The 13,498-nt window shown below is 42.7% G+C and overlaps 1 pseudogene; it reads right to left on the reverse strand.

Annotated features, from left to right (window-relative positions):
- Positions 1-2,993: 2,993 nt before the first annotated feature.
- Positions 2,994-4,559, reverse strand: LOC114618968 (annotated as a pseudogene).
- Between the last annotated feature and the right edge of the window lie 8,939 nt (positions 4,560-13,498).

Below are 13,498 nucleotides of genomic sequence, written 5' to 3' on the forward strand. Positions count from 1 at the left end.
TTAAGACAAAAATAAGTTACTGAACACTAGAAGAGCTGGTAATTGGTTGTCTTGGAAGGGATCCATATATTCCTTAAGTGAGATTAATGGATTGAGCTGGCATGTCTTTCACGTCTTACAGACATCTCTGCAAGGACAATCATAAGCATAAGAGATGATTCACTCATCAACCTAATATGCTTGCGTGACCTACTACTTGACTTCTTTGACTGAGACCCTGTTTTTCTTCATCACCTTGTAGTTCTATTGTAGCTCACAAGGTGATCAAAATTCTAGAGAGCTTGGAGTCCAGAGAAAGAATCTCTCTGCCCAACCTCTCTAGAGTCATGCTCAGGTATTTCCCATATTCATACCCAGATTTTTTAATTGTGTGCTGGCAGAGCTTAAGACATGAAAAGGAAGAGGAAGAGGAGGAGAAAGAGGAAGAGGGAGTAGACAGGAGAGGAGGGGGAGGAGGAAAAGGGAGGAGAATGAGGAGGGGAAAGGAGGAGGAAGAGATAACAGGGAGCTGTGACCTCCAGTCAGAAAGAAAGACTGCCAAAGGCAGAAGCCAGAGCCATGTGTCTAGAGTCAGAATTACAGCAAGGATGCCTACAGGAGCTAAGTTCAGTAGAGAGGCAGCTCAAACAAGGGCAATTTGAGGCAGAGAAAGATTCTCCCTTCTTACCTGCCCAACCTTCTCTCAGCACTTCCCTCAGGCAAAGCCAGTTAGCCGGTCTTGGAGTTACATTTCGTTGTGAGAAGAAGATCCAGGAAGCTGGGAACAGACAGACACTAGATAACAACTTCTCCCAGATTCTGTCGTCTGGTCTGATCTCCTCTTGGATAGCTCCCATCGACGGTGACTGCTTAGACATAATTCTACACTCTACACTTTAGTAGAACTTTACACAGTGTCAGAAAAGGCAAGCAGTGTTCCTGCTCTGTACCAGGACTAACTGGCTACTGTTCTGCCTGGGGCCCTTGTGTGTGTGTTCAGAAAGATTGATTGGTTAATAGTATCCATCATAAGTGAAGAATGGAAGTTTCCACGTCATAATTGGTATATACTTCCCCCTTCAGTGCCACCAGACAAACCGTCCCAAAAGGACCACACAGAAGGAGCGTTTGTATGGAGCAGATGTGAACTTGACACCTATGAACCCAAGTGTGTAAGAGTGTTCACTTCTTTATCATTTTGAGATTAATTAGTGTGCATCTTAGTTTTCAACACTGCCTAGACAGGCAATTCAGTTTTCCCACTTTCTCACAGGGCACATGGAAAATAGGAAAAAAAACCTTTGTCTTAGTTAGGATTACTAGTGCCGTGATGAAACACTGTGACCAAAAGCAACTTGTAAGAGTTGTCCATCAAAAGCTGTGAGGACAGAGCTCACACAGGGCAGGAACCTGGAGGCAGGAGCCATACAGTGGGACTACTTACTGACTTGCTTCTCATGACTCCCTCAGCCTGTTTCCTTATAGAACCCAGGATCACCAGCCCAGGGATGGCCCCAGCCACCATGGGCTGGACCCTCCCCCATCAGTCACTAAGTAAGAAAACACCCTACAGGCTTGCCAAGAGCATTCTATCTTATGGACTTTCCTAATTGAGGTTTCCTCCTCCCAGGTGACTTTAGCTTATGCCATAAAAACTATCCAGCACCTTCTTACACCACAGTCCTCCATGATCACCACGGAAAGCTCATCTGGCCTGCAAACTAGAGGGTAAATGGCTCCCTTTCTCTACCCAACATTGCAAAAGCCTGTGCCCTTCGAGTTCCAGGAGCCTCATGCTCCCATCTTCCCCTGGGTCCTTCTTCCTGGTGCATTGACAGGGAGGTATAGATCTCTGCTGCTCACACCCTCTTTCTGGGCTGGGGAAATCTCTTCTCTCCACTCATCATTCATATGTATATGTATATGTATATGTATATGTATATGTATATGTATATGTATATGTATATGTATATGTATAAATTAGATGCTCCGCGAGGAAATCAGAAGTAGACATTTGCTTGCTCTTATCTTTTTATCAGCACAATCAAGCTGCCTGTTAGGCATCCTGTGTACTTTATTTATATCTGCTTGTTGGTTTTAAATGTTATTTTTCAAAGACACATGCTACATATCAAATATAAATATTGACCTTACAGCAGTAGACTTGAAGGATGGTTACCAGAGCCTAGGCATGTTTGGGAAAAGGGAAGTAGTTAGTATAATATTGTATTTTTTCATGTGCATGTGCATATGGTAAGGTTGACTCTGTGTATATTCACATGTGGGAGGCACATGCACATATATGCACATGTGTATGTGTGCACAGGCACGTAGCGATCTGAAGTTGACATTGGTTGTCTTCTTACATGGTTCTCCATTATATTCATAACTTATTTATTGAGGCAGGATGTCTCTGTTGAACCTAGGATTTGAAGACTTGCTATTCTAACTATCAGTCCTTCTCCAAAGATCATCTGTCTCTGCCCTCCAAGTGCTGGAATTACAGATGGGACACCATGTGCACACAGCATTTGCATGGATTTTGGAATCGTATCTCCCGTGGTTCTGCATGCACTTGCATGGCATGCACGTTGATCAATGAGAAATCTCCTTATCCCTCAGTCAGCTGTTTATTTATTTTTTCTTCTCAAAATACATTTTATTCCCTTCTCATATATACATCACAAAAACTACCACAAGGTAAATGATTAGCTTCACTCAAAAACAGGAGTCCTTCCAGAAGAAACTGAGTTCACCTCCAGTGATCAGTTTGGTATAGAATGTAAGCTTGTGTTACCAAAACCAAGGCACTCAGGAATTCCCCACTACCCGTCCCTCTGTGCCAGCCTGGTGTGTCTATGAAAGGAGGAAAAGTCATCCACATAGCAGTGGTGGAAACAGGCTGTAGCCACAAGGAACCTTCCATAGGAGCCAGGTGTTTGTGCTGGTGACATTCATGTTGATTTTGCGTTCAATTAAGAACATGTTCCTTTGAGGATGCCAGGTAGAAATCTTCAAACTTGCTGCAGAATCCCCATCACTTTACACCTCCCATCATCCTCAGTATCTTTGCCTCGGAAGTGTATTTTTCTGAATTCTCCTCTGCTCATCAAGACGAAGAGTCTGGTGGCAGATCCTGCACAAGCTCAACATTTCCGAAGAAGTGAGTCACAGGCATGGGCTGGTTGCAGTCATCATCTAGAAAGATGCTGCTGTCCATCTGAAGCACGGGTGCCTGTACCTCTTCTGTCCTCAGCATAGGCTCTGCCTGTCTGGCAGACCGGTCATCAGGCTCCTGGGCTGCAGCAACACTGCTGGCTTCTGCCATGGGCAGGCCACCTTCAGCCTTTGCCGAGGATTCCTTACTCACAAGCTTGGAGCAGCCCTAGGGAGACACTCCGCTCTCCAGTGTGGGGATAGAAGCCTCTGCACTGTCCTCTGCAAACTTATTTTCACAAAGGGCTACTGGGGCCACTTTTGGTAAAGAAGAGATGTCACTTTTAGGGTCAGGTTTTTGAAGTGGAAATAAAAGGGTTCTTTGGAAAGTCAGTTGGATGATATTTTGCTGAGGCGAACACATGAAGGAATGTTTTGCTGAAGCGGACACAGGTGAAAGGATGTTCTGCTAAAGCAAGCACATGAAAGGACACGTGATAAAGGGTTCTTTGCTAACAATACACATGTATTGATCTACTTTACATCGTATAGTTGAGCTGTGTTTGTTGAGACGAATGCACCAAAAAACTTCTGGTGGTGTGCTGCAGTTTCTTGCTGTTTCCTCTGGGCTAACCTGCAGGGTGATGTCAGCTGAGACAGACACATGCTGAGGTAAGACCTGTGGAGGACACACATGTTTGGAGGGTATAAATAGGACTCACTGAACAACGACAGACAGAGGCTGAGCCTGACTTGCTTATAGAGCTAGCTGTGCAACACTTGTGGGTCTTACATCTTCACTGATCTTCGCTTCGCCGAGAGAGGCACAGCCAAGAACTTCTCCCAGAATTCCCGCTGGTCCCTCCTGCTTACTCGAGCCGAGGCTGTGGCCTGGCTGTCTCTGCTAGGTAGTGCCACCACTGTTGATTCTTTTTTGCTATCCCAGCTCTACCAAACTAGACTGCTGGTGTATCTGTGAAGTGTTTGTAAGTGGACTGAGCTGCCACTGCTGACCTGTGAACTGAACTGCTGATCTCCAGACAACACAGACAGGAATTGCTCCAAAGAACCTTTCTAAACAGGTCTATGTCTAAGGTCTATGTCCTTTCTTTCCCACTACCTCTGGTGGGTGGTGAGCTAAAAGGGAGGTTAAAGTGTTTAAGCACCATCATTAAAAATAAAGTTTGAAAAAATTAAAGTTACAGGTTTTTGTAATCCTGCCTTCCCAAGGTGACCTTTGTCATACTTCTACTTTTTTGGAAGTGCGTCTGTCTGTAGCCTTGTGTGATAAGGAAGCCAGACATGTTGTTTTGACAGATGTGGAGCTGGTGATGTCCCCTGCAGAAGCCAAGCTGCCTGAAGAATAACTTCAGGCCTGAAGGCACTGAGGATTGGACTCCACCTGTGAGCTTCCTGTTCCTCATGGGTCAGCACCCCGCCACTTTGCCCCCTTTATTTTTTATCTAGTATTCTGAATAATCCTTTGACTTTTCCAATGAAGTAAGTGACTGTGTTCTGGTTTAATCACGTACTGATTTCTTTTCCAGCAAATTCTAGCTTCCCATGAGAAATAGGGCAAGGGTCCATAGCTATCCTTTCTAGCTTCTCCCACACCATGGCTGCACTGCAGTCTCCTCAGGAAGCATGATGTTGTCTTTGCAGTGAGCCTCTTTTCTGAAAGTCAGTAGCTGAGGTAGGAAGTGTCTTGCAAGCAACCTTTGCTTTCAGGAAACAATGAAAATGTCCTTCAGCTGAGGGGCACTGGGACCTGAGGTTTTCTTGAAGCAGAAGAAAAGATAAGGAAGAAAGAAGGGAAAATGACATCTCCAGAATATAAACTTACAGGTTTCCTAAAAACCATGCCCTGGGGGCTTTGGGGAAAAGGGTGGGGATGGGGGGTGGGCAGCGGCTATTTTTACGGTCCAAAGGCTTACTCTTCCCATCAGACTGTCCTTCTACAATGAGCAGAGACCATCAGTAGAAATTTCTTTTGTATCCTTGCCATCAATTTACCCAACAGAACAAATTAAGGGAGGAAGGGAAGAATTAGAAAGGATTATTCTGTCTTATGGTTTCCTAGTGCTGCAGTCCTCTGTAGCAAGGGGTGCCTGGTGGAATCACCTAGTCCAAGGTGGCAGAAACACAAGGGTGGGCAGCTATTCAGATGGTGTCAACCAGGAAGCAGAGAATTCAGCAGGGACAGGAGTGGGAACATGTCCTTCAAAGGCCTTCCCCAGCAGTCTATTTTCCTCCCTACCAGGATCCATCTCCTGAAGGGTCCACTGTTTTCAAAATTGTACCATAAGCTGAGGCTCAACCATTCAAATCATGATCCAGAGGGGGCATTTCAGATTCCAAACGTACCCCCAACCCCCATGCTCAGGAGGCCCCAGTAAATAGAAATAGCCACAACTTCTGGATGGAACTTTAAAAACTGAGCAGTCAGGAAATTGCCCTATCTGGCCTCTCAGGAGAGTGTACAATTTCTGACCATGTAATACAACCAACACACAGATTGGCAGCTGCAATTCTAACGGCGTTTCCTCTAGATAAAAGCCTGGAGTCGACCGATTACATGGTCTTTCCGTGAATGGAGATGGAATTGGTAACCTGCCTTTGTGGAGTAATTTCTAAAAGTGCTGATGCGTTTCTACCTTGTTTCATTAGCCAGCGCTTATTGGAAGGGGAAGTAGGGAGGGGAATGGAAATGTGCAGTTTGGGGGTCTTGGCTGTGAGTGAGTTTCCTAGGAAACCACCTGCGATCAAGTGTGGCGCGGGCTCTCAGCGACATGGAGAAGGGAGAAGTATCAGAGTGAATGTATATAGAGAAAAAGAAAAATAAATCATTGCCTGAGCCCCTAGGTCTTTAATTAATGAAGAACATACACTATTTTCAGAGGAATCCCTTAGAGCAGCAGATGAGATGGAGACAGGGATGGTGGGGGAGGGGCATGCGGAAGGGCACATGGGCTACATATGGAAATTATCTAGCACAATTTGATCCCATCAATATGCAAAAAAAAAAAAAGCAACATGTGAGAGAAACAAAAGCATCAGCCCCGTTTCTGCTTGGCACAAGCAAAACTGCCTCTGAAAACGAAGGTGAAGCCCCTGACTCTCAGAAGACCACAGGCTGGTGTATGGCTGTACCCCAGATAGTTTCATAATCTTCATTCTCTGACCCACAGTGAGAACTTGGCGCCTGGAGGGAAGAGAGCTGGCTGGGGTTAGGATGCCCCCTAAGGATGTAATGTACCGTCATTACCTGTCACTGTACACCTGATCATCACAGCACTGCTCCTTCCTGAGAGTGGGAAATTCAATGCTGATGGACTAAAGGAAGTGTGTGTTTAGTCTCATTTTCTGTGATAGGATACCCTGACAAATGTACCTTATGGGGGAAAGGATCCTTTTCCTTAAAAGTCCACACAGCTGAGAAGGAAATCAGGAACTTGAAGCCTTAAATATAAGTCAAGAGAAGAGAAATAACTTCCCTTTACTTTTTTATTCCTGTTTCTGTATTCTTACACAATTCAGAGCTTAGCCTAGGGAATGGCACTGCCCACAGTGGCCTGACCCTCCCTATACCAGTCAGCAATTAAGACTACCCTCCACAGGCTAACCTCAACTAGTTACTTCCTCATTAAAACTCTCCTCTGGTGATTCTATGTTGTATTAAGTTATCAGCTAGAACTAACCAGCACAGGGAGGATGTAAACGTTTATTTATTTGCTTCAAATATAACTAATGTACAAATGTACTTAATATGTTACAGGAGATACCAGTCACTTAATAAACTTATAAATTTACTTATTTTTATTAAAATTCATGTGCTTCCAAGACATGAGTGTTTGATACAGGCAAAAGTCCTTGAAAGTGTACACTTAGACTGTGAATAAGTAATGCATGATAAATTTTAAAGCATTTAGCTTACACTAAATTAGGTGTAGCTTAGTGGTATAGCACTTACCTTGCATGTAGGAGGCTATCGACTCAATCCCTAGCACTACAAATAAACATACAGAATGTGACTTTTAGTTTCTCATGGCAACTGTGAGTTCCCAGAAACATCTTGATGAGGATTTACTACTTCTGTGTTCTGGTGTATAAATTAGGTTTGTTTTTAGTGGAGTGTATATAATCACACATCACAACTCATTTGTAATTACAAGTGTGGAACTATCTTATATGTCTGGGTATGTATAGAGGAAGCAAAATCTTAAGGACAACCACCTAATAATTTACAAATTGCATGAACATCCTAAGGTCTCACCTTGGGTTTTAAAGTTATGTGTTTCTGGATTAAAACATCTTTATAACAATGAAAGAGGTAGTTTCTTTGTTTTTTTAAAAAATATTGAAGAAGGACTGGATACAGCCCAGTGATAGAGTGTTTGCATAGTAGGTGTAAGGTGGTAAGCTTATTATCCACCACTGCAAGATGGTGGTGGTGGTGGTGGTGGAGGAGGAGGAGGTGGTGGTGGTGGTGGTGGAGGAGGAGGAGGTGGTGGTGGAGGAGGAGGAGGTGGTGGTGGTGGTGGTGGTGGAGGAGGAGGTGGTGGTGGTGGTGGTGGTGGTGTATGTATCACTGTGGGGTTAAGAATGGCACCCATAGGCTCATGTATTTGAATGTTATATCACTGGAGAGTGGAGCTGTTTGAAAGAACCATTAGGATTAGGAGGTGTGGCCTTGCGGGAATGGGTGTGGCCTTGTTAGAAGAGGTGTGGCTCGGGGGTTTTGCTTTAAGGTTCAAAAGCCTGTGTCAAGCCTAGGCTCTCTGTCTCTAAAACTCTGCGTAGGATCAGGATGCAGCTCTTAGCTGCTGTTCCAACATCTGCCTGCATGCCTCCATGCTACTCACTGGGACTATAATGGACTAAGCCTCTGAAAGTGTAAGCAAACCCCCAACTAAATGCTTCCTCTTATAAGAGTTGCCTTGGTCATGATGTCTATTCATATCAGTAGAACAGTGACTGAGAAACACTGGAACTACACTATCTTCAGATGCCTTATGGTAGGAGTTATGTGAACTATCATTTCATTAAAGACAAGGAAGTGAAGGCACAGACACAGTGACTAACTAACTACCTTCCAACCATAGAGGATGAAAGAATCAGGATTTCTACTGAGGCTGTTGTGGACCTAGAGCCCACAAGCTTTATGATTGGTAGAGCCTAGGCTTGACACAGGCTTTTGAACCTTAAAGTCCAGCTCGCAATGCTGCTAGTCTTTTGTTTTGTTTGTTGTTTTTCTGTTTGTTTTTTTTTGTTTTTGTTTTTTGTTTGTTTTTTGTTTTTGTTTTTTTGTTTTTCGAGACAGGGTTTCTCTGTGTAGCCCTGGCTGTTCTGGAACTCACTCTGTAGACAAGGCTGGCCTCGAACTCAGAAATCCACCTGCCTCTGCCTCCCAAGTGCTGGGATGCCACCACTGCCAGGCATTGCTAGTCTTAAGAACAAAATGATCACCCATCTGGCATGGCTTTGGACTGCTTGACCCATATTGGACCTTCTGTATGTTGCTCAAATTGACCTATATATTATTCTCCAGCTTCAGGTTGGCAGTTCTAGCAGTCAACATATCCTTGGTTTCAAAGATCTACAAAATCAGATCATCTTTCAAATCATCCCTCTAATCCTAACCTTTGTTTATTTCTCATTAATACATTCTATCCAAAAAGGAGTTCAAGTAACTACAATTAAAACATGCATAGTTATGCTTATTAAAGCAAAATGGAATATTGCAAATTGGAACAGGAAATGAAGCAAATAGATGATTACATATTTACTGTAATTAAGCATTACATTAAGTTATTACTCTGTCATTTACCTGTGCTGATTATGTACAGATCTGCATTTTTTCCCCAACTCACATGTCTGGAATGCGCTTTGAAACTTGGGCAGGACAAAGGTTTTTAAAATGAAGATGTGAACATGTCTGTCCCCCAAAGGTAATTCCTGTTCTTGGGAGAGAAAGTTGACCCACATGAACCTGTAACTGAAAACTATATTATATAGAAACCAGATCTGTGTTGGGTTGTTAATGTTGTAAATAAAAATTTTGGAATGTAAAATTCCATACAGCTCTGGGAGTACAAATTACTGGATTTCCAAGATTTTAAAATTCATCAGTGACCTCGTTATTGATCTTATTGATCGTGGTCAGCAAGGAGGGGTTAGGAGGAGGTCAGAGGGGTTCTGGAGAATATCAACAGCTGCAAAATTAACAGAAAGTTGATAGGAATGCTAAGTATTTGGGCCAGGGAGGACAACTCAGTCATTAAAGTTATGGTTGTACAGCTGTGAAGACTTGAGTTTAGTCCTAAACACCCATGTCAAAATCAGACATGAAGATAATATCCTATCATCCCAGCACTGGGGAGGCAGAGACAGGAAAATCCCTGGGGCTCACTGGCTACTGAACTCCACCTAGTTAGTAAACTCTATGCTGAGTGGCAGACTGTCTCAAACGATAAGGTGAAGTAATTGAAGATGCTGGACACCATCCTCTAGCCTGCATGTGCACTCGGGACACACACACATACACACACATACACACATACACACACATATACACACACACATACACACATACACACACATACACACACATACATACATACACACACACATACACACACACACACACACACACACACATACATACACACACAAAGGGGGGGATCGGTCACACAAGCTAGATATTGTGTTACTAAATATTACATTACAGACTGTTCTACTGTATTACACCCTACCATCCCAAACCATATTCTATTCTGGCTACTACTTTTGGTACAGTAAATGACAGGTGACAATTCCTAGAGCTAATATTGACTGGGCATCCATTATCTCTTAGGCTTTTGTCACACACCGACCCACTTGTTCCTTATTTAAGTGACTCTGCTGGGTGGATCCCCACCACAGAAATGAGAAAATTAAGGTGCAGTGATGTTCAATAATGTGCCCAAGGTCACAGGGCTAAGCAAGCGGCAGAGCTCAGACACACTAAACCTTTTGAGGTGGTTCTTTCATTTCTAAGTTGGATTGTTAAGAAAAGATTCTAAGCATCATCACAAATCTAACTTCAAGAGCCTGTGGTAAAAATAATTCTATTTTATTATTCTTTAATGGAAAAGTAACCTCACTTATTAAAAAGAAGTTCTGCCTACCCTATGATAGATGCCCTATACCCTTGTATCTGAAGGATGAAAATACACCCCCCCCCATTTTTTAAATCAATTTCTACCTTCTATACTCTCAATGGTATTTTGGTGGCATGTTACAAACATGTTTCCTATGTCTAAGAAGCTGAGGTTCACATTGAAGTTGAGGCAATCAACAGCTTCTGCCCCTGGAGATGTTGTTTAATGCCTCTGTGCCCCCATCTTCTCAGCTATGATAGTAAATATAATTTTGTGACATAACTACCAAATTATTAATATCTGCAAAACAGCCTTGACATAACTTTCTGTGTATCGCTAAACCAGGTAACTCTCACCTATAATCCTGGTATTTGGGAGTCTGAGGCAAGAAGATCATGAGTTCAAGGCTAGCCTGGGCCATGTTGAGAGCTTAAGATCATGGGTACAAAATATGACTCTAATCTCAAAACAAAAATGTTTACGTATACGAAATAGAACCTGACTAGGACCGTACAAGTAGGGAGCTATTATTATTGGGGACCCTTCCTGGGCCATATTCTGGTCATATGTTCTCATTGGTCATTGTCCGTGACTGTCTTAAAGATCAGTACTCAAAAAGTGGATCTGAAACACAGTGTTCCAATAATTTACAAATAGAACTTGGTTCTTACATCCATGAGTAATAGTTAGCATGTGTTATATTAATGTAGAGCAGAGAATGGGGTATTTGATATAAGCTTAAAGAAATGATTCTTCCTAAATTACTCTAAATTCTCTGATTCTTCCTAAATTACTCTGAGCCAGCATGAGAATTCTCCTTTCCTATGGCTTTCTTGCTTACTTAGCAATTCTGCTATATGGTTGTCACTCTCCCTGTGGGTGCCATTGATACTTCCTCTCTTTGTCCTTCTATGCCTGTGTGTATGCTCCACTTCCTGTTTCTCTATATTTTATACATGCCCAAGGCAACCTTTCTCCAAGTCAGCCAGAAGTGAGCTTTGAAGTAACCGGTGTTCATTCCTTTGTTCTGCTAATCAACCACCAACAGCTTCTGAAGATCTCAGTTAAACAAAGGAGCAGAGGGACATAGTTCCAAAGGACCTCTCAGTTCCTAGAGCCCATTATCTCATCTTTGCCTAAATCTGGTCACTTCAATCTCCAGTCCTTCTTGTGACCCCTTCAGACATCTCCACAGTTCTGCGACTCTGCCATGATTCCTCACTGCCTGTGCTCCAGAGCCAAATTTTATATGAAACAATCATGATTCTTTTCCTTAAACCAGCTGCCTATTGTACTCCAGGCTTGGGAAGTTACCCCATATCTTGAAGGTTTGTAGATGGCATCCTATGAAGGAAAGCAAATTTCTGCAGGGTACCATGACATGAGAGGCCCCTTTCAAGTGGTATAAACTGTCCAAAGGCAATATTTAAATATGGGCAAATGCCACGGGTATTAGTCATATAACAGCTGTAAAGATACATACATTAAAGGCTGGGGACGCAGCTGAGTGGTGAAGCATTTGACAGATGAGGACAAAGCCCAGGCTCAATCCTCCAGTACTGAAATACAAATAGACGTTGTTAGTGGTGTTATTTATAGCAGAGACTCATGAGGTTTAGTGTTTTTTAATGTGTTGACTGAAAGCTAATACATCCTAACTTTGCATCCAAAGCCAAGAGACTTGCCTGATCATAATACAGAGTGTAGCAGAACCTAGGCATGAGGGAATAGGGGGAACTCTTTGGGTGAGTGGACTTTTGATTTTGCTGTTGTCATCCTCCCTTCTGTCTCTCCTCTCTTCCAAAGCCAATTCTCAGAGGAAGCCTCCAAAGACCAATGCCTGATGGGGTTGCACTGTAGTTCCAATTAATTAACTAATTAAAATTAAATTATATATACATTGGTATTTTGCCTGCGACTATGTCTGTGCATCATTTGTGGGCAGTGTCTGTAGAAGCCAGAAGACAATGTTGGACATGTTGAGACTGGAGTAATAGACTATTGTAAACCACCACATGGGTGCCTGGAATGGAACCTGAATCCTCTGGAAGGGTAACCAGTGCTCTTAACCACTAAATCATCTCTCCAGTCCTATGATTTGTATTTTAATACAACTTTATGTCAAAAAATTGAAATTCTAAGGATGAGATTTTTTTTTTTGATTATCAGCTAGCCTGTGTTGAGGAAACTGGGAGACACTAAGACCCTCAAGAGCAGAGAGGTGATATCCCCTCCCCGTACTTTGCTCTCCTCGTTAGCCTCTCCATAGCTAAGAGGCTTACTCCAGCTTTTCCTAAGTCCTGCCCCTTTGCCCCATGCCTTGAAGACGATCATATTGCATTAGTAACTTGTCATTGCTGTGACAAAATGCTTGTCAAAGGTAATTAAGAAGGAAGACTTTATTTTGTCTCACAGTTTGAAGGAACACAGTGAGTCACAGTGAAGAAGAAAGCATGGTAGCAGGGATATAAGGTAGCTAATCACACTGTGTCACATCCACAGCCAGGAAGTGGGGATAGATGAATACAGCTCACAACGTCCTGGATGCTTAGCAATCTAAGCATTGCTTTTGGGGTATGCATCCTAGGCAAATCCTTCAAATCCACATCTTAGGGCGGATTTCCAGCTAAGGACACATAGCTTGATGCTTTGATTTCCCTTAATTCTTTTGGGTGTTTTGTAGGTGTTTTTGACAGTGTTTACATCCTAAGAGACAGCTACCATGAGACTGTAACTTCTGAGCGGTCAGCGTTTTCCTCAGTCAGATTTTCATTTAAATCACTTGACAGTTACCTTTATAACAGCAGAACAGCTAGCCCTGCTTAGAAAACCTGGGCTCAACCGTTTACACATGCTCGTCAGCCCGTGTACATAAACGATGCGCACGTCTTGAATAACCATTACTACAGCCGGAGAGGACGCACACTCAAGGGATTTAATAAAAGAAGACTGGAAAATTCCAGTTAAGGCTAAATATTTCCTGTTCACAAAAGCTTTGTTTTAAAATAAAGTGTTGTTCATTCCTTGGCATGCTTGCAACACAGGTTTTATCATATAGGATTGATCCTGATAAAAACCAGTCATCCCAGTCTTTTTTATGAATCTTCCTTTATTTGAACATGGTATGTTAAAGCAAATACATGCTTTGTGACATTTATAGGGAAATAATATTTTATTTGGCCAATCAATCTTTATTCTGTTTATTGAATTCTGTTTCTGCATCA

The sequence above is a fragment of the Grammomys surdaster genome, unplaced genomic scaffold, assembly GCF_004785775.1.
Source record: "Grammomys surdaster isolate TR1022 unplaced genomic scaffold, NIH_TR_1.0 146, whole genome shotgun sequence".
In the NCBI taxonomy this organism is placed as follows: Eukaryota; Metazoa; Chordata; class Mammalia; order Rodentia; family Muridae; genus Grammomys; species Grammomys surdaster.